The following is a 20,737-nucleotide window of genomic DNA, read 5'->3' on the forward strand; positions in this document are numbered from 1 at the left end:
AGTGAATGTTAGACACCAAAATATCTCAAGTTACTTTACTGATGTCATTCTTGCAAGACTTGTAAAAATATGCACACTGCATAGCCTGGCTGATTAAATTACCCCCTGCCCTACCATGCTTTCAGGCTTGGACAGGAGCCCTGATGCATCCTTTCAAAACAGCTGCAGGGGGTTTGTATTAAAGTGAAACCTCAAAAACTTTCAAAAAAACTTTTTTCTCCCCCTTGCAGTTAAGTCACCCTCAGCAGGTGAACGTGTAGGTCATCCCGTGACTTTGTTTCACATGAGCTGTGCTGCAGAGCAATTAAAATAAACGCCAAATTGTAGTAACATCTGCAAACAGCCTCTGTATTGCTTTAGGGATTATAATGCAACATCCGTTTGTACAGCAGAATAAATTGCTATTGCTTTGTTACCCCATCGTTTGTATTATTGTATACAAAGTTTCAGAACGTGTTGAAAGAACCAGCATATTAAGTGATTAAACTTTTGATGGTGGGTGTGAGAACTTTGATTTATGCTATGCACACATTTCTTTTTGAGAGAGTCATAGTTTGTCTATTTTTAAATGGTCCTTTTGGCTGAGGACCACATGAATCTCTTAGGTATTTTGCAGACCTGGTCACCATTTTCACCTTGAAATTGCCCTCTCTGAAAAGTGCTGTGAGACTTCAGTCCTCTGTTGTTGCTAAAAACACAGGAAAAGTTGAGGTTTTTCACAACATCCTGGTCTCCATCCTAAGCTGGCATTGAACCACCTCCCAATCAGGATGGATCTTACATCCTAAGTATGTGTTTTTATCAACTCTCGGTACTTCAGCTGCATTTTAGGCACCAGTTCAATAATTTTCTTTTGAAGTAGCACAGCAGAATTTGTAAACCAGCTTCCTCTGAAAGTGCCAGGTAAAACAGCCAGCTCAGCAAGCTCAGGTTTAAGGTCAACATCTCTGCCAAGGAAGTGATACTGCTGAGGTTATTTGCAGTCAAAAAGGACTGGTAAAGGTTCAGCTCTACCTATACTAAACAGTGCCCTGGTTTTAGTAGAATACCTTCAAGTTAGGCCAAGGCACTTCTGCAACAATGTAGTATTTATGAAAGCAAAGGGGTGAAAGAACAGGGTTATTTTGTAGATGTACAAGAGGAAAATTCATTGCCCTTGGCTGGATCACAGCGCCAGTGCAATACTCTCCTCTAGCTCTCCTTTAGTGCACTGAGGGCAGGCCTGACAGATAACTTGAGAAACACTTATTATTCCAGCAGTGCTGAGTGCACTCTGTCAAGCAATTCTCAACAGATTATCTCTTTATAGAAAACCAAGATTTTTTCCCTACTTTTCTCATGCTGTTGCATTCTGTCAGGGGGAAAAGCCTAACATTCAGCCTTATGGCAGTGCACAGATTTAGCAGCACAAATACTTCTTATAAAGATGTTTTTCTAGTGAGCATTGAGAAGAATAACTTGACATATAACCACGGTCTGAATTAATCCCTTGCAAAAAATGGCTTTGTTAAATGCAAAGTCACAGAAGTATTGTTGATAAAAGTACCGTGAAATTTGCAACAGTTCTTGCCATGATTCCTCCATAACTTGCAAAATCCTTTTCTCTAAGTGAAATCCAGTGTTCAGATTTCAGACAGGATCAACTTTTGTTGCAGCAAAATGAGAAATCCTTCAGGATATGAGTTCACAGCATCATCTTTTTCTTCTTTTTGTGAAGCCAGCTATTTAGAAAATGCCTTAAAGAAAACTCATTAGTTTTCATTGCCCTGCATGTATTTATTTACAGTATTTAACCAGCTAAACAAGCTAATGTGCAGCACTTCATTTCCTAATTTGGCTTTGAAACTGGAGCAGCCAAAGTATCAATTACATTCTGTCAAATGCAAACATTAACATAACTGTATGAAGCAATCATGTTTCTAACAACAGCAAGCACTGCCCAGAGGACCAAAATAAATAAAATTCATAGAGCAAGAGGTAAGGCTTTTCTTTAAGGCAGGATTAGGGCTGGTGAGCACTTCCCTCTGCGGGGTGTTTGTCTGGCAGGGCTGTGCAGAGCTCCAGCTGAGGTGCAGGTGATTAATAAGGCACTGGCTCACCAAGGGCATGGTCTCATCACGGCAGGTGTGGATTTCTGCCTGCAACTCCCACTATTATTAATGGTTAATTAATGTGTAATTTGCACAAAGAGATGAAACTGGGGCCTTGGCGGTGTGTTGTGAGCACACACACACAGGCTTATCATTCGAAGAAATATCAGGGTGACACCAAGGGTGGATAACAGAAAATAAGTGTGGTGTGAATCAGCTGCCCTGTGTTTATGATACGGCGCTGTTGTGGGAAAACATTCACCTCCATCAACTGCCGTCCCCTGCCAACAACAAAAGTTGAGTTTGATAAATTATTAGTGGAGATGTTCTCAGTGGCTTTGCTTAGATTTTACTCCTCTTGCGCAAATTGCAGATTAGGAAAGGATTAAGTAACAACAGTGTGGCTAAAGTATTACACATCGTGCTGGCAATTAGCCAAAGAATGTAGCATGCAAAAGCTGACATTGCCTAAGAAATCAAATATAGCTCTGGTCACCACAGAAAATGACTCTTCCCCACCACCCAAGATAGTTGCTCAGTTTCTTTCCTGTCTCAGAGCCTTGCACCAGCAAATTGTTCATTACAGAAATTTATTTTCCTTTTCATGATTTTTAAAGAAAAATTTCCTTAACTTCCTGGTAGTGAAAAAGCCATAAACATTTAGATGAATTGAAGAAACCATAAATGTAATTGAGTGTAAAGCCGTTGTTGGGCCCTGTGATAACATCCCTGTCAAGTCTCAATTTGTCAGATTCATAGCCTCGCTGAGGCTCAAATACCACGAGTTTCCTTTGCTGCACTAACAACTGGAGACAGAATACCCACATAATTTGGGGCAAGACTTGCACACGCAGTGAGAATGACTTTGCAGAAGGGCAGTGGGATGCATGGTGTGAGTGTTTCCCCCAGTGACTAATGGCAGCAGACTTGGGCTCACAAAGTTCAGCCAGCAGTCTCTGTTGCTAAGCAGGGGGGCAACAACCCTCAAACATCAGGTGAAAGTGCAGAACCCACCGGGTGCATTTATGAAGTTGCTGGCTGACAAGTGTGGTGGGGAGCCCTGCTTCTCCCCACCCTCCTGCCTGTGCCCAAGCTCCTGGATGTGGGGGAAGGCAGGTTGCTGGATCTGGGGATGCTGTCAGGTCCATCTGGCCCCAGGAGAAGCACGTGCCCTTGCCTGATGCCTACAGGTGTGCAGGAGCATGGCTGGGGCCCAGCAGGCTCCTCCTGAGGTGTTTCCCTCAGCACAGGGACACAGCACCTAAAGGGGACCTACAGGAAAGATGGAGAGGGGTTTGTTATCAGGGACTGTAGTGATAGGACAAGCAGTAACAGTTTGAAACTGAAAGAGGACTGGTTTAGGTTGGGAAGAAATTCTTCACTGTGAGTGTAGTGAGACACTGGAACAGGCTGTCCAGAGAGGCTGAGGATTCCCCAACCCTGGCAGTGTTCAAGGCCAGGCTGGGTTAGGCTTTGAGCCACATGGTCTAGTGAAGGTGTGCCTGACCACAGTGGGGGGTTTGGAACTAGGTGGTCTTTAAGGTCCCTTCCAACCCAAAGCATTGCATGATTCCATGACACTGTGGCCCACTGATACGCACCTTGGTATTTAAGCATCCTCCAAGGACCTTCCTGTCACTGGAAGCCTTGCTTGGCCCTTGCTGTGACTCTATCTGTACCTCAAGGTCTCAACATCCTGCAGCAATGAATTCCACAGCAGATCTTGGCACTGCTCCAATAAATTACCTTGCTTGGGAGGGGAATAAGTTTCAAACAACAGCAATATAACAGGAAAGACTAAAGAGGAGCCGCTGGCCCAGTTTTGGAGGATCTTTTTGCTGCTCTCACTCCCCATGGGCACTGGAGGTGACACTGGGCTCTGTGCAGGTCAGGAGCCTTCTGAGGCAGCCACAGCCCCCAGAGGGGTGAGGACTTGAGCCAGTGGGCAGAAAGGCTTAATCAGTCAACTCATGGGATTTTTTATCATGGGTCTTGTGATCCTTGATATGTAAGGGCTCTGTCTGCTGAAGGCAATGATCTCTGGGAGATTTTGGATTTTCATGCGAGCAAGAACAAGCAAATGTCCAGTTTCTCTGTTGCAAAGAGAGATGTGAAAGGATGTGTCCCATGAACACTTTGGACTATCCCCTGCTCGTTACTAGTGTCCCAGCCAGATGCTTCATGCTGCAAAGACATGCTTGACTGGCTGCCTCATTACAGCAGGCAGTTTTGTCCTTTCATCTGAGCAGCTGGCAAAACAATAAATTAAAAAATAAGGCAAAGTCAGCAAATAGTTTTCTTTCCCCATGTGCAAGGTTAGAGGAACTGCTACCCCTCCTCCAGAATGATTTCCTGACTTAGTAACATTTTTCTCAATCTCCTCTTCTTCTTTCTTTCTGGGCACATGGGGAAAAGCAGGATTTGTGTTTTGAGCGTAGAGGGAGCCCCTTTACATGCTGTGCTGTGGCCCAGGCTCTGCATGTGTGCAGCCAAAGCCCTGAGCAATCTCCAGCAAGGAGCTTGGCAGGGAGAGTGCTTTTGTTGTGTCAGGATGGGGCCTGGACCCCAGATAGGAGGTACCCTCCTGCCTGCAGGCTCCTCAGGGAAGCCTTGCTGCCTGCAGACAGACAGAATGGCCAGCATTAGGCACTGGCAGGAGCTGGTCCATGCTGGGATGTCCAGGTGTGCTGGAGAGAAGATGCTGCAGTGGCATGCAGCTTGTCCCAGCCCTGGGCACGGCTCTGGGCGCTGGCAGGGCGCCGTGGGCTGAGCTGCTGACCCGGGGCTGGCCCGTGATGCACATCCTGCTCACGCATGTGGGCATGAGTCAGAGCCTGAGAGGAAAGGGCCTCACCCAGCGACAGGCAGAGTGGTGCAGGGAGCTCAGGCTGTGTGCTGATAGAAGAGATTGCTTATTATAGCTGACATCCTCCCTGGGCAGAGTCCCTGCACCTCTGACACGTGGACAGGGGTTTGATGCTAACCAGGCTCCCACCTCATGGTCAGGGGTTCATTGGAACCTCCACAGGCTGGGTTTATCAATGTAGCTCAGTGCCTGCCTTCAGCACCTGCAGTCTCAGAGCTGAAGGAGCTGCTGGGGGCTCCCAGCACACATATCCCAAGCAGCTGAGAGTCTCCACAGCAAGAAGGCAGAGTGAGATTGATCAGAGCCACATGCATTCCCCTCTGCCCTTGTGAGACCCCACCTGAAATACCATATTCAGCTTTGGAGCCCCCAACATAAGAAGAGCATGGACCTGCTGAGCAATTCCAGAGATGGTCCTGAAAATGACCAGAGGGCTGGAGCCTTCTCCAGGCTGAGGGAGCTGGGGCTGTTCAGCTTGGAGAAGAGACAAAGGTTCTGGAGCAACCTTGCAGCATCTTCTTCTGCCTAAAGGGGCCTTGCAGGAAACATTGAGAAGGGACTCTGTCATGGGGTGTAGTGATAGGATAGGGGGGAAGAGTTCTAAACTGAAGAAGGGTAGATTTAGATTAGATATTAGGGAGAAAACCTTTACTGTGAAGCTCGAGAAGCACTGGAACAGGTTGCTCAGAGAAACTGTGGATGCCCCATCCCTGGCAGTGGTCAGGGCCAGACTGGATGGGGCTTTGAGCAACCTGCTCTAGTGGAAGGTATCCCTGCTCATGTTGGGGGGGTTGGAACAAAATGACACTTAAGGTCCCTACCAACACAAATCATTGCATTATTCTGTGCTGTGTAGAGGCCTCTGGAGAAGCAATACCATATTTCTGTCTCTTCTTCCCATCACTTTGACCTCAGTCTTGCTGTCTTCAGCACCTGCCACCTGCTCTTTACCCAGGTGCTAATCTTTCTTGGGCACTGGAACAGCTGAGTGATGGTCCAGCTGCCCCCTCCCTCCTCACTGCTTTTCCAGCAAACAGGTGTCCAGATCTTTTGACCCTTGCAAATGATTGCATTTAATTATTTCTAGAAAATTTCCACTATGGTTTTAGAGTGTTTCTTCCAGAAATCTGGTTCATCTTTGCTAGGAAGCCATTTTATGTCTCAAGCAAAGGTCAGGATGAATAATTTTGGAAAGCATGCCAGCTGCAATGGACTCCCAGCACCAGAGTGGCGGCAGAGTGTCCATGGTTTGCCACTTAAACACAAAGCCCTGAGCACCCCCAGCTCCACTTGGAGTCAATGGGATGACTTGCATGGAGTAGCAGATGCTGGCTATGACTGCAGGCAGTTCAAAAGCCAGAGGTGGATGGATCACAGCAGTAGATGGTCTCAGAGCTGTGGCTTTAAAAGGGTTATTGATTCATTTGGAAACAACTAGCATGAGTGACTTTGTAACAGACAGGATTATTTAGTCTCACCACATGCCAAACATAGAAAATGTACAGTTCAGCGCTGTGAATTCTTCCAGTGATCATCACATAAAACACCCAACAGGATAAGCCACCAATGGACTGGATAATGCATTTTTATTACATATGTTTGCAGCTACCAAGGGATGTGAGCTGTCCTCAAAAACAATGGGAGAAATTCCTCAGTTAAAGATCTAATAGGAAGGAGTTAAATTGAGAAGCAATCAACCAAAAAAAAAAAAATGTGGATAGTGATACAGCCTTGATCCAGACTACTGCAGCTGTTCAAAAGGAGAAATAAGTCACTCTGAGTGTGTATAGAAAATGCACGCTCAGAAATCACACAGAAATACCTTTTCATCTCATATCTGCTTCTGTGCTGTGCAGCCTGAGGGAGGTGGGTCTTTCCTTTATGGGCCAGCTGAGGATGCTCCTGGTGACAAGGACACACAGCATGGTACCAGTGGAGCCATCTCCAATCCCAGTTTCTCCTCCTTTGCTAGCAAAATGTTAAAAATGCCAAGGAGTTATGGAAGCAAAGAGAGCCAGGGACAGGAGTGACCAGCAGGGCTCTGAGCTCTCTGCTGTGAGCCCGTGTGGGTCCCCAGTGGTGGGAGTTCAAGAGGCTTCACTCAAACCAGATGCCTCTGAGCAAGCAGAGAGCTGCAACGACACCCTGGCAGCTCCACCAAGCCTTCTGCAGGGATGATCCAGTTTCCATGCTTGGGGTATTTAGTTCCACAGATCCCACATGCAGAAAATCCCCACCCAGACTGCAAGGGTGGATATAGAAATTTAGCTCTGACTTAAGGCAGCTACATTCAGTGTATACTCAGGAGTTTTGCTCTGGCATGAATTATAACACAACCACTGTAATCTGAGGCAAATCAGGCTTGGCCTGCACTCTGTGATGCCATTCTACAGGGTCAAACCTAGAGATTCAAACTCAGCAGAGCCCTTGGAGCAAACCAGGGAGAAATTCTCCAGTGCATGCAACATTCCTGTATAAATCAGTGGGAACTGTAGAGTCTGGCCTGAAGTCAAGATTTCAGGATTTGACCCAATTTAACCTTGGCATAGTTGCCTAACTCCAATTTTTTACTTTTTTTGTGAGGCTCAACAATTAACTTTCAAAACAATTAAAAAAAAAAAAAAGAAAGAAAAAAAGAAAAGGCAGCTGGGGTTCAGAAGGGCTGTGCTAGCAGCAGGGTTTTGTTAAAGCTACTTCCACTACTATGGTATTTGTTGGCATCAGCATTTTGTGCAAAGTAAAGCCCTGCTCTGGGCTCTCTGTCCAGGGCAGAGCCATATGAGCTGGGGGCACACACAGATGGGAAGTTCCTTTTCCCAAATTCAGCTGTTGGGGTTTTTTTTACTCACTGGACTGAAATTCAGCCACGTGCAAAATGCAAGGATTGCTCATCTCAGATCCAATGAGTCCCAGTGTGGAAAGTTTATTGGAGAGGCTTTGGGGGAACCAGAGCATGAGATAAGAAGATGGGAAGGAGCAGGACAGGATTGCAGCCTTGCAGAGGACTGAACTTTCTGTCCTTTCTGTCCCTTCTTGTTTCTATGCTGGGAAAGGGGGCTGTTTCCTAGGCTGTTTTCAGGAATCTCTTCTGAAGAGCTGATACAAAGATCTCTTTTTCTGTTCACCTTGTGGGTGGACAATAAAAGGCATAATCTCAATCTTAAAGATTTTATTGTTTTAATTACTCCACTGCATCTTGGAACTTACTGTGCTACTGCTTGTTAATATATTCAGTAGAGCACAGGGGATGCCAGCATTGCTGGAGTCTGATGATGTTTTGTTTCAAGTTTCATACCCTGACTTGTAAACCTGCGCTGTGCAGTCCCCTGGCTGCCTGTCCAGCCTGGGCAGTGGGCATGGGTTGGGAAGGACAAGCCCAGCACTGAGGAGTCACTGCAGCCCTGTTGTGCCCATGGAAGTACTGGGAGACATCACTCACCACATACCATCCTAGGCAAAACAGACTCAAAATTGAGATATAAACTGAATTTACTACTAACAAAATCAGAGCAAAATAACGAGAAATAAAATAAATCTTAGAAACACCTTATCCCCACCCCCACCTCCATCCCAAGTTCTACCTCCTCCCCCTCAGTGGCACAGGGAGATGGGAATGGGTGTTGTGGTCATTTCATCACAGGTTGTTTTTGTCCCTGCTCCAGCATGGGCTCCCCCACAGGAGTAAATCCTCCACAAACTTCTCCAATGTGAGTCTTCCCATGGGCTGCAGCTCTTCACAAACTGCTGCAGTGTGGGTCACTCTTCTACCAGGTGCAGTCCTTCAGAGACAAGCTGCTTCAGCACGGGTCCCCCACCTGGTCACAAGCTGTGCCAGGACACTGCTCCAGGGTGGCTCCTCTCTCCGTGGTTCCATAGGTCCCTGCCCACAGGTCACAGGTATCCCACAGGGTCACAGCTCCTTTTCAGGCATCCCCCTGTTTCAGCCTAGGTCTCCTCCAAGGGCTGCAGGTGAATCTCTGCATCCCCTGGTCCTCCAAGGGCTGCAGGGGCACAGCTGCCTCACCACGGCTGCGGGGGAATCTCAGCTCTGGCACCTGGAGCAGCTCCTGCCCCTCCTTCTGCACTGGCCTGGCTGTCTGCAGGGCTGTTTCTCTCACATGCTCTCACCTTGCTCATCTCTGGCTGCAATTACATCTGCACAATAACTTTTTTTCCTTCTCAAATATGTTATCATAGAGATGTTACTTTCCTTTCTGAATGGCTCAGCTTTGGCCAGCAGCGAGTCCATCCTGGAGCCGTCTGGCATTGACTCTGCTGGACATTGGAAAAGCTTCTGGTAGCTTCTCACAGCAGCTACTCTTGAAGCCTCCCACTACCAAAATCTGGTCACAGCCCATCAAGAAAATCCAGGCCTATTTTCAGGGAGAACAGGTTTTATTTCCCCTGGGGCAAGAACATGAATAATTTCTTTTGGGTTTAGAATAAAATCAGCAGGATGGCCAGTGGCAGGGTGTTAAGTAGGAGTGGGTTTTAATCCTTTTAAGAGCTTGGATTAGTTTTAGTTCAAACTCCCTCCCCTTCACTGCAGATGAATCTGGATGGCTCCTTAGTACTTCAAAACAGCTTCTGAGATTTAGACTTAGGGTCTGAATCTCTTTTTGCTCCCAAAAACATCTTCAAAGCTTACTTCCAGCAATGAGACATCCTCTGGGCTCTTCAGCTGCAGCTTCATTTGCAAATGACTGAAAATAAGAGAAACATGGCCATTTCTGAAAGTAAAGCCAGCCCATGGAGTTTTAAGAGGCATGGGAACACCCAAATTCAGCACAATGAGATGCTCTGGCACTGCAAATGTTGCTCTGTGTTAAGGTGTGTGTTGTGCTCGAGAACCCACCAGTGCTTTGGCAGGGGGAGGAAGAGTGAAGGTGTGGAGGGGAGACTTGGGACTGGAGCCACCGAGGGAGGGAATTTCTCAGGTGATACCAGGAGTGATGGTTGTATTTTATAGTGGTGTGGGTGATGCCAGGCCATTGGCCACTTTGCTCCTGCTCCCCCTTGTTTCAATAAGTGCCTACAGCTCAGCCTCCTGGGTTATTCACTTTGGGGAAGGGAGGAAAAGGGTAGCAAGGCATGTGCTTGCCTGACTCTGAGGGTGCATCCAGTCTAATGAAAGCAAAGAACACCCTAGGACTCATTAATTGGGGTTTCAAGCATGAGCAGACAACGGGAGTGCTTCAGTAATAGTGAAAATCTTGGATTTGTGCAGGAACTTTTTACTTTTAGCCTTTTACTCCCCTTCCTACCCCCTGGTCTGTGACACAACAGCACAGCACATGACAGGGTAACCTCATGCACACAATCATCCTCCAGGTATGATGACTGTCAGGCAAACAGATTGCTCACACCATCCTGTGCTGGCTGAAAGGATCACAATATAGATTGGGATCAGGATTGCCTTCTGAATGTTCTCAGCCTCAAAACAGGTGTAAGAGAAAAAGACATGAGGGAAATTGTTTGCCAGTGGAGAATCTCTCCAGGAGGAATTGTTGGATAAATACTGAAGATTGGGATCAGGCAGCTGCTGTGTTGGGCTTTTCCCACTCAGATGTAACCTGAGAGCAGCATTACAGGCTGCAGGCACGAGCAAAGAAAAATGCTGTTGTATGCATGCATGAAGGACCTGTGCACCTCACACACTGTGTCCTGTAAAAGGGTAATAAAATAATAGAATCATAGAACCACAGAATGGTTTGGGTTGTAAGGGACCTTAAAATATCATCTGGTTCCAACATGGGCAGGGACACTTCCCACTGGACCAGGTGGCTCAAAGCCCCATCCAGTCTGGCCTTGAACACTGCCAGAGGTGGGACATTCATAACATTTCTGGGCAACCTGTTCCACTATCTCACCACCCTTACAGTAAAGAATTTGTTCCTTCTGTCCAATCTAAACATACCTTCTTTCAGTTTAAATCCATTCTCCCTTATCCTGTCACTGCATGCCATTGAAAGAGGTTCCTCTCCAGCTCTCTTGTAGCTCCTGTAGGTACTGGTAGGTGCTACAAGGTCTTCTGAGAGTATCCTTTTCTTCAGGCTGAACAGCCCCAACTCTCTCATCTAGTCAGCCTGGAAGGAGAACTGAACACACTCCTTTGCCAGTGCAGGACACAATGTGTGAAAACCCACCGCTGGAGGTGTGTTAAAAAATGGAGTGAAAAGTGTTACTGCAGAGTCAGATCCTAAGGATTCACCCACAGGGATTGCACCCATATATCTCATATACCCTTCTTCAGGCAGTCCTGCATGTGTTGAGATTGTTTGAGAGCTGCAGATGCAAAGAAAGAGCCACAGGCCCAAAGTCAGTAGGTATTGCCAGAAGCCTGGTGTCCTTGTTACAGAGTATTAACTGCAGCATGCAGTGTGGTATATCAATTTAGATTATTTCCTGTAAATGCATCTGTGCTGGAAAGCTCAGGTCGGACTCTGCATGTATTTCTCCTGCTTTTTTCAGCTGGATAGAACTTGAGCAACCAGATCATGTGACTTGCCAAAACCACCCAGTGAGTCACTGGCTCAGCCCAGATTCGATCTCAGGAGTTTCTAGCTTTGATCTAGCCACAAGACCACATGGCCTCTTTCTATAGTCTTTGATGAAAGGCTACATAAACACACATAAGGGAGATCACTAAATTTTTTTTGGAAGTTCTGAAAAATGTTTTGCCCCTGCGGCAAGCAAAATTGGAAGGAGCTGTAAAAGGGTGCCGTGCACATATCTGCTGGAGCAAAAAAATATGATCAGTGACAAAGTATATGTCCAAACACCTGAAAAAAACCCTGTGCAAATGAGAACAGCATGAAGATGCTCTGGATAATAGTGCTGTGAATGCTGTACCTGCCATATGGATTCTTCCACAAGAGCTGTTACCTTATAAAGAGACATTCTTGCGTCATCCTTCAGAAAGTATAAACACATTAAGCAATGTTATTCTCTAAAACATCAACACATGAGCTACTTTCAATGGACTAAAAAGTCATTGTTGCTTTGAGGATGTATTTGTCCCAAGTGATTCATAACAATCCATGGCACTGCGGCTATGAAGACTTCTAAAGGATGCCTCCACTTCCAGGCAAGTATCCACGGAAACAAGCCCACAAGTTTGCTTTGTTTGCCTCCTTTTACCTAGGATAACCTTTTAAGCTGCTTTGTAGACAGCCAGGCTTCCCAGCTGAGGCAGATGTCTCTCCCTTCTCGATGCTGGGCTTTCCTTTCTGTACCTGCTGTGCTCCTACTGTGGTCTCTCCGGGAGGAAGGGCAGTGGCTCCCTTTGACGGAGCCAGATGAAGATGAGGACATCTCAGTGGCAGGAACTCCTATAGTACAGTACTAATGTGGTTGCAGAGGCAGCTGCCAAGAATTGCTTCCCATGCCTGCCTGCGCCAGGAGATGTGTGGAATGATGAAACCGAAGCTAGCGGAGTGCAGGGCCCATGTCACCATGAGCGGGGATTTGGAGCAGGACCCGAGGGAGCTCAGATACCCTCATGCTCTCAGGATGGGCAGCTCAGCTAGGCAAAGACCATTCTCTGGCAAGAGAAAGCCACATCAGGAGCATCAATGGCAGAAGACTGTCTAGGCCTGTAAATCACCATTTTTACTTTCTTCCTTCCCACCCCTGCTTTAGCCTCTCTGTTCCTTTGAAATCAGCTCTGAGATATAGGGAGACATCCTACAGTGTTTTGGATCCTGTATAGCCCCCATGGCCACCTGGAATTTAGCTCTCAGTTTTCTGAGAGCCTCACGTCATTAGGGAAAGGCAGCGTGTGTGTGTCTGTGTCAGCACATAACAAAACACATTGTAAGCACCCTGAGCTCAGGAACCAATACGTGCTCTGGCAGGAACACAGCCGTGCCAGCAGGAGCACAGGGTCATGAGCAAAGGCAATATTGTCTCCTGTGGGACTAATAAAGACAAAAGACAAAGCAACTGTTTACTGTACTGTTGAGGGGACTGTTTGGGACACTGAGGGGGGATTGCAGCAGATACTGATATGTAGTTGTTAAGTACAGGTAAATATCCAACCTGAAAAGCACACAGAAACAATCCCAGACTGCACACAGGTGTTCTGGGCACTGAGGTAAGTGCCTAGCAAAGCCATGTTGGAGCAGCTGGTCTGCTGTTCTCCTCTCATGCTGCTGTTACCTTGTCCTACCTTCCTGATTTGAATCAATTGAACAGCATCCACATGGACTCATGCAGTCTACTCAGGTCAGCTGTAAAGGGGCAGAGTCAAAAGCATTTTGATGCTCTCAGAAACCCAAGACCTCTGTCCTCCTGCACCAGGATGGGCTCTGTACAGCTGCCAAGCTCTAAAAGCCTGCACAGCATTTGTGCCCAGTACCAGCAGGAAATGTCTTCCTTCTGGTACTGCAAGAAATGAGATGTGATTTATGGAGTGAAGTTCCACTTAATAAAACTGGAAATGACATACTGATGGGTGGCTGAAAAGACCACCACACTGCACAAGAGAACAGGGTGTTCAGTTCTCCAGTCACCTCTTCACAGCTCAGAGAAGGAAACCAGATTAGGATTTTAATTCACTGTTAGTTGGATCATTTCATACAGAAAACAGCAGTTCCCCAGAGTTTAAAAGAGTAGGGGTTCATTGCTTAAACTTCAAAGAGCACTGGCTAGCTCAAAAGAGAGCCTCCTTCTGACAGAAATGAAAGGACTAATCGCTCAATCTAAAAATTAGAAATTGTTTTTGTACCACAGACCGTAATCAAATTACATTTATCTCATTCAAGTAGATTAGAGCACTAATTATCAGCCTATATATGCAGTGTGTGCAGACATATCTGTGAACATAAATACCCATATGTTTCTATATTCAGAAATACAAACAAAGTTGAACCCAAAACCCAATGGGATGTTATTGCTGCCCTGTGTGGGGAGGAGGATCTCCGCATCTATAATGCTTGACAATCTTCACTTCATCAATGGCTTTTAATGCTCCAGACATCTGGGCTTGTCCATGAAGATGGTATCTTGGAGGTGGAGGATTTGGCAAAGCTTGTGGTGGAACAACAGTTAAGCCATAGACATGAGCATGGCCTGGTAAGACTGGAAGAGATTGCATCGGAGATTGGGTTTCTGCCAATGAAATATTAGTAGCCATGGGGCAAGGTAAGCCCTTGCAACCTTGCGGTCAAATCTCTGGCTGTAACCTCTTGAGGAAAAAATCTAAGTGATGCTGGTTCCCCTGGTGAAATCAGCAGACCTGAAGAATGTGTGTCATTGTCAGAAGCCCAAGCACAGGCTGACAGGCTGTAACTTCTAAGAGACATGGGCTGGTACATCCCATTACTTCACTGATACCTCTGTGGAGCAGCAGAGACCACCATCCAGGAGACAAAGATGACAAATTTTTTTAGTAATGACATGACTGAAGGCCTATTCACCATATTGAGGGTGGGTTAAATGCAGTCTCTCACTTTGATGTCATTACAGCACATTGCCAAGTCTGTTCTTTGGCGTTCCCACTTCATACAAATTATTGCTAACGTGACCTTTTTTTGTTTTGGTCTTCTTATGTCTGAGTAGTCAAGGTCGTGCTGTGTTTATGTGTTCATGCATGTGTGTGTTTGCATGTATTTAAAACTGTTACTGGCATAGTTGACTAGGAACATAAACATAAAATGTGAAGTGTTAATGAAAACTGGAAAATATCCAAGACTATTCTACTGGTTGTTCAACAAACCATGATATCATGGAGATGGAAAATAGATATGTGGGGTAAGAAATAGCCTGTTTTAGAAGAGATGTAGAAAGAGCAATATAACATGAAGAAATGATGTATAAATCAGGCAAAACCTACAGGAAATACAACAACGATGATGATAAATTACAAGTTAAAACAATGTAAGTGATTGATAAAAGGAAACCAAAGGATTAATAGACTATCAACAGCCAAGAGAGGGAAAGAAATGCGGAAAACATTGACATAATCATGTCAGGAACAATGCTGCCTCTTCTCCCAAACTCATCCCCATGGCTGTATAGATCAATTGTCAAATGCAGATGGTAAAATTACAAACTGTGTTAAAAAAAAAATCTATTTCTATTCTGCATTTGGGAAGAAGATGGATGTTCATCCCTTATGATATTGCAGATGGAATGAGTACATCATTTACCATCTGGAACAATGGAGATGTGAGGCAGCATCTGCTAAAATTAAACATTTTTTACATCATCTGTCCTAGCTATCTTTGTGTCTCAAAGGAGAAGATTAAAATGTTTGGTAAAGTTTTATATTTACTAATCCAGGGGAATTCTAAAGACATGGGGGACTGACAGAGTAGTTCTGGAACTAAATACATGTAAAAAGGGTACTCCAGAGAGCAATAGGCTGGTGAGTAGGACAGTCTCCCTCAACACAATCACCAAAAGTTCATTCAGGCCTCCAAGAAGAAGCCATTAGAGGTTAAAAATAGGACCAATGCTAATCAGCAGGGTTTGGGGGAAGGCAAGTCTTGTCATAGAAACCTGTTGCCTTTTCCTTTGGACAAGATTAGAGATCTGGTTCACACAGTATTCTTGGCTTTCTCCACCACATGACAGGTTGATTAATGAGCTCACATTACACAGGATGAATAGGGTACAAGCTAAGATTTGGCCAAGTGACAGATGTAAAAAAGTAGTTATTAATGGGGGATTAATGGGGAAGCAACAGCCCAGGGATGCTTGAGGGGGTGAAGTCAGCCACATGGAGTTCAGTGTTTCTGTAGCTTCAGTCTGTGTGACTCAAACATCTCCATCTTACAGCAAAGGGTTAGAGATCCTGATGTTACACATTTGTCTTGGCAAGATCTTTGTGTTTGCACACCACTAGGATACATTGGAGAAATTGTCTCCATTATCCAGGTAGGAAAGCAAGGGCATAAGAGAGACAGGCTGCTATTTTAGGAAGCTGTGAGAAGCAGTGGATGCCAAGAAACCAGCTGCTTTCTGAAGGGGCAGTTTGAGAGTGCAATAACAAATTTCTGGCCTGACAAACCCACAAAGGCCATCAAGCAAAGCAGTAGCAGAGCTTGGAAAACAGCTCAGCAGTTGCTGGCTGTGGGCCTGACCTGGGATGACTCATTTATCTAACACATGTTGCATTTTTTCCATGCAGGGAGCAGGCATTGACATCAGCAGGGCTGAGGAGATCTACTCCTGCTGGCCAGCACTGCCTGTTTGCTCTCCTCCCAGCACATGCATCAACTTCCACCAGCAAATAACTGCAACAGCACTTCATTTAACACCCCCCACATCCTGTTACTAAATGTTTGATAGAAGATTAAAGAAACAAGTTCTTGTATGCTAATATGCTCATCAAGTATTTGCTCCTAATTTATCACTTCACTTGCTTTGTTGTCTTTCCTGACAACCTGACTATTCACAGGAAATGTCACCTTGCAGGATATCATGATGTGACTGTTGTGCACAGTCACAGGGAAAAGCTTGATAAGGTAAAATTCATTATATGCATTCATTTTTTGATTCTGCAGTCGGCAGAGGAAATCTTGTGTCTCAAAGTTTCCCAGTACCCTGTCAGTATAAGCTGATACCTGGTTTAATGCTGTGGGCTGTCTGTGAGGCTGCAAGTAGAACCCTGTGTTGTCCTGGAAGGGCTGGAGAGGAAATGAAAAATCTCTCAGGGATGCAATGCTTATGGCAAAGCTGCTCTGCACTCTCCTTCCAAGTGCTGCTCTCTGCCAGGCTGCTGCACAGCAGGGACAGAAGCAATAGCTGTTCTGAAGGTGATGGTGAAGTAGTCTCTATAAAAAAAAAGAACTGGGAAAAGAGGTAAAATAATTGGCTTGCAAATGTTTAATTATCTGTTGGAAGGCAGCAAGATTCCTTTTATTTCCTCTGCAATGCCTGTGCTTGACACAGGAGAGCTGTCAGCTATGACATCTCCCCTAGGATCACCAACCCAGAGAACAGGAATAGCTGACAGCTGGACCTGCTTGGGCCTTTCATTAAAAAAAACCAAAACCATGAAAACTTGTGATTAATAACCAAAACAGAGGGCAGAAAGTGTCATGCTGGGGATGCTCTGGGAAGACAGGGTTCAGAGCTGGGTTCCTGTGCCTACCCCACTGATGAACAGGTAATTTCTCACCCTGAGGAAGGCAAGTCACTTTGAGGCAGGGGCTGTCACTGGTGCAACTGGGGATGATGGCAGGAGCAGAGGCAGTGAAGATGTGGATGGAAATTCCCCCTGGGTGCAGGGGTCCTCAGGAGCTGGGGAGGTGAAACTCAGCCCTTGCCCACACAGAGGCTGAGGTGACAATCTCGGGGGGCAGTCGGGAAGCCCTTCCTGCCTGCAGCCCTGTGACAATATGTGCTGGCATTCTGTGACTCTCCATGCTGGGATTACAGCCAATCACCAGGAAAACCAGCAGAAACTGGAACCTCTCCAGTGGCAGGACTGCAGCAAAGCCCGGGTACGCAGCTGGCACTGCCTGCTGTGGCATTCTGACATCCCAGCCCTGGACACCTCTTACAGTGGCAATGGTCAGCATTCCTGAGGCCCTGGCACCTGAGCATGGTAACAGCCAAAGGAGGTGTGGCAGGGCTGGGAGAGCCCCGGGGACCCTGGGCTGGAGTGCTGCTGCAGCACTGAGAGTCTCTTCCCCTGGTCATCAGAGGCAGCCCTGAGGAGGCAGGGAGACTGGGCAAGCAGCCTTTGCTGGCATTGTGCGGGGGACCAGGGAACTTGCTGAGGTGTCTCAAAACCCTCTGTTCACTCATCACACTCTTGGGTGAAGAAATCCTTATTGTTTCCAATTATCTCAAAATTACTCCCAACTAGAGCCCCAGCCAGTGTGGCAGGAGATGCAGAAAAAAAGCACAGATGTATAGTGGGAAAAAATAGCCAGGACTCATTTCTAAAGGGTGGAGAGGGAGACCACCCTTGCTTACGTTAGGATGGAGCTGCAGAATTTGTCCTGGACATCACAACCATGTACTGCTTCTTCTGATGTGGAGGAGGAGGGGCTGCCATTCTTCCTGGGCTCTGACACCCCTGAGATATCCATCCCATTAGATCCAGATAGTTTCAAAGCCTGCCTGGACATCCTCTAAGAGAGCATGGCAGTATTTACCCATTTTCCCAGAAATTACTTGATTGCTTCTTTTTCAGGGCTTGGTCTGGTAGTTCTTGGTTGAATAAAGCCCTCCTTTACCTGCTTGGGGCTCATCTCTGTCCCTGTGTGATGAACACTCACATTCTGTCCCTCACATGTGGCTGGCCAATTTTCCTCCTTCCTCTCAAGTACCTGTTTGAGTGGGAATTGCCCTTTCCTGAAAGCAGTACACCACAGCCCCTGGCATGGATCTGAACCTGAAACTAAATTTAAACAAAATAATGCATATCTCAATACTTGCTCCTGATGGAGATCATTCACTGTGAGAGTGGGTGGGGGTTCTGACTAATAATTTTCCTCTAGGCAGAATTTAACACAAATTTCAAGAACACAGATTGATGGGAGAGTCCTGGAGCGGCAGCTTTTCTCTGTCTCCATCTTGTGCACAGGCACTCCAGTGTGCTGCATGCTAAAACATCTCCTGCCATATCTGTAAATAATGCTAATTACTCCAAGCTCCTTCAGAAGCACTAGAATTAGAGAAGAAAAAGGAACCAACTCTATAGCTGCCCTTCTGAGATACTGCAAGCCTGGGTTCATCACACAGTGTTACTGAGCACAGAAACTCAGCAACTGCAGCAGTGCTACAAAACAAAGCAACACAAAATGAACACAAAATGCATCCGTGCCACCAGGGCAGAACTGGCAGCCCTCACCTGGGCTCAGACCTCCCTATAGCTTGTCTGCAGTAGAGGAGGACATCAAAATGCCCAGTTCTGAACTCAGCTGAGGAGTTAAGATTTAAAGGCTTTTTCTTGTGAAGAAGCAGTGGGAAGCAGAGGCTCTTGGGGAGGCTGCAGAATGAGCAGCCCTGAGGCCAAGAGCAGCCCCCACATTGCAGCCATAGGAAGGGGCTCACATGGATGTACAGTAGCTCCACAGCTGAGCTACAGGAGCAGGACTTTCTCAGGAGCAGTAGCTCAGTGAAGTCCTTAAATTGATATGGAGAATGCAACCAGTGCCTTGGGAGGCTGTGAACAGGCCAGCAGCAGCCAAGGCTGTGATGCTGAATGCAGGAAACTCTATTACTGCTACTACCAAATTTTTTGTGTCATTTTTACAGATTGCTTTCTGCTGTTTTTTTTTTTTTTTTGTTTATCATAGAGAGAGAAAAAACATTTTTTTTGAAAGAGCATGACAAACAGCAAATACCTTCCCTTTTTTTCTTTTATAAAATATATAATTTTCAATAATAAAACTAATGACTATGGGAAAATATCGTTCCCATTCATGCATGGGTCAGGCACAAATCAACCTCATTTATGCCCAAGTACTAAGATTAATTTTGGTTTGTGCAGCCACAAACTTGTCACTCTCTGACCCAGCCACATGCACTAGCCATGGGCTCTCCCCACCACTGGCATGTCCCTGTGCCCTGTGGTGCTGCCCATAGAACAGGAATAGCTGGGGGAAACCCAGGGCTGAGTCTGGCAGCCTGCACCAGCTCTGGCTGAAGGCAGGTGGTTGCACACTGACCCAGTTGCTCTGTGTGGACACGTCCAGCCCCAGTGGCCGGGAGCTGCAGCAGGAGATCGATGCCGGGCAGGAGCACATTGGTGCTGTGTCACAGGGGGCTGCCAGGGGCAGCTGAGACCCAGCTGGCACAGCCACAGGGCACAGCACAGGGCACAGCACAGGGCACAGCCAGGGCCTGTCTTGCTGCAGGCTGGAGAAGCCAGGCTGTATTTACACAGCGCTGCCTACGAGCTCCCAAGCTCCAGCTCTTGGCAGCTACAGCCTGATTTGTCTAGACTACATCTGGACTTGAGCTGGCTCCTGGCCAGCTCAAATGAATCTTTCAACACCGTGTTTCCCACGTGTCCAAGCCTGGGATTAGCAGGGGCAGTGAGAGCTGCCCTCTATCTGCATCAGCATCTGCATCAGCCCAGGCAGTCAGTCCCATACATGTTGATAATATATCTTGAATTTGCAACCTTTGAAGTAGACACTTCTTGTTTTGCATTTGCAGCTCATGCAAGGGTTCTTGCCCCTGACTAGTGTTCCTTGGAAAATCTGCAACATAAATACTAACAATATGCGCTATAAATAGATATGTTTTATAGCAGCCAAGCTAAAATTGAATTAAGTCTATAGAGGGGCATAGACAGTCTTCATTGGTTTTACAAAGGGATATTTATTTTTGTTCTGAACAAAAAAATAATTTTCATCTAACATGAGACTTTCAGGTCGTAGCTGATTCTCAGGCTGTGTCCATATTAGTATATTAAGCAGCACACATTCCTGGCCTCTGATACACACTCATCCACGGTATTGAATAGTTAAAATGTTCCATTGTGCAATGCCGGATGGTGTTAACCAGCAGGCTTCCAAACAATTCCAAAGCATTGGGAGTCCATACAGGCTATTCAGCTCTCAATGAAAAGGTCGGATATGGCTGCTCTGTCTTGATGGATAAGGAATTTAATTGTACAGACGTGCCAGTTAGCCTTAGGGTCAGAAATAGTCCCAGGAACATTTATTTTACCAGTATAGACATGGCCTTTGGTGGTGACCACTTATTTAAGTGTGTGTAAACAGGTAATTAGGATTGCACAATAGTTGCTTGGTCTAATTGCATATGCCAGGGCCTTACAAGAGGGTGGGTGCTCAGCACCCAATATGGACCT

The sequence above is a fragment of the Ammospiza caudacuta genome, chromosome 1 (assembly GCF_027887145.1).
Source record: "Ammospiza caudacuta isolate bAmmCau1 chromosome 1, bAmmCau1.pri, whole genome shotgun sequence".
In the NCBI taxonomy this organism is placed as follows: domain Eukaryota; kingdom Metazoa; phylum Chordata; class Aves; order Passeriformes; family Passerellidae; genus Ammospiza; species Ammospiza caudacuta.